Here is a 1,390-nt window from a genome sequence, read left to right as displayed (position 1 = left end):
AAGGTGCCACTTTGGCATGTGATCTACAATTTAAAGGGAAATTACTTTAGCTTACGTTTTAGTTTACTTTGTGTTAGTGCTACTTTCCGTGTGATCCACGTGAGCAAATTTACTTTGGTAGGTGATCTACGCGGTTTTTTTAATTATGTTTCTTTTTTATTATTATATTAGTAATAATTTTGAAAAAAATACATTCACACTACAAAGTATGCACAAAATAATTTTAAAAGTAACCCAAAGTAATCTCCATTGTAGATCACACGCCAAAATATCACTCCTTTTTAACCCAGCATATCAGAATTTTAATTTCTTTAATAATCCTGTTATTTGGAGAGTCACTGATATGTATCCATGTATTTTAGCTTGAAGTAAATGCCAAAAAGAAAGCTTTTTACCTCTGCCAAGGAAGGAGGTTATGTCTTCATCGGCATTGGTTTGTCCGTCTGTGTGCAAAATAACTCAAAAAGTTGTGAACGGTATTTGATGAAACTTGCAGGAAAAGTTGGTAATGACACAAGGAACAGATGATAAAATTTTGGTAGTAGTGATCCAGGAATTTTTATGGATTCTTGAAGGATTTTTCATTTGTTATATTTACTTTACATGAAGTATTACATGAAGTATTACATGAAGTATTACTTTACATGAAGTATTACAATATTACATTCTATGGGGGCGTTGCTGTTTCAAAAGTTTATTTTCGTTTCTCTATTAGTAATTTTACTCGCGTATCTATCTTAAAATGAGCTACTTGGCGGAGGTCTGTGGAGGATAATATATATGACAAGCCTTGACTATTGGGATCGACTCAAAAAGCTCAGGTTTTGCTCCCTCCACCGTCGTTGTGAGCTCTATATCATCTGTATGATGTGGAAAATATTCCATCAACATTGGCCATCTTTAAAATTCGTCCGAGGCTTGGCCCCCGTGCCATCCGTCCACTACAGAAATGTTCGTGTCGTATCACAACACTATGACAGAAACGTTAGCACGCCGGGCGAAATACTTAGCGGTATTTCGTCTGCCGCTACGTTCTGAGTTCAAATTCCGTCGAGGTCAACTTTGCCTTTCATCCTTCCGGGGTCAATTAAATAAGTACCAGTTATGCACTGGGGGTCGATATAATCGACTTAATCCGTTTGTCTGTCCTTGTTTGTCCCCTCTGTGTGTAGCCCCTTGTAGGTAGTAAAGAAATAACACTATGACAACTATTTCACCTCAATTGGCCCTACCAGACACACATAAAGGAGGAAAGTGAGTTCACGGCATTCAAACGATCCCTAGATGATTACCACCACCCCAAAATACCAGATAAACCACCAACACCCAGATATGTCTCTGAAAACAATAACGCTCTGCTTGAATGGGCTATGGTTCCCAGAACTGACTG

This window comes from Octopus bimaculoides, chromosome Z (genome assembly GCF_046866305.1).
Source record: "Octopus bimaculoides isolate indiv1 chromosome Z, ASM4686630v1, whole genome shotgun sequence".
Classification (NCBI taxonomy): domain Eukaryota; kingdom Metazoa; phylum Mollusca; class Cephalopoda; order Octopoda; family Octopodidae; genus Octopus; species Octopus bimaculoides.
Note: the sequence above shows the minus strand (reverse complement) of the source record.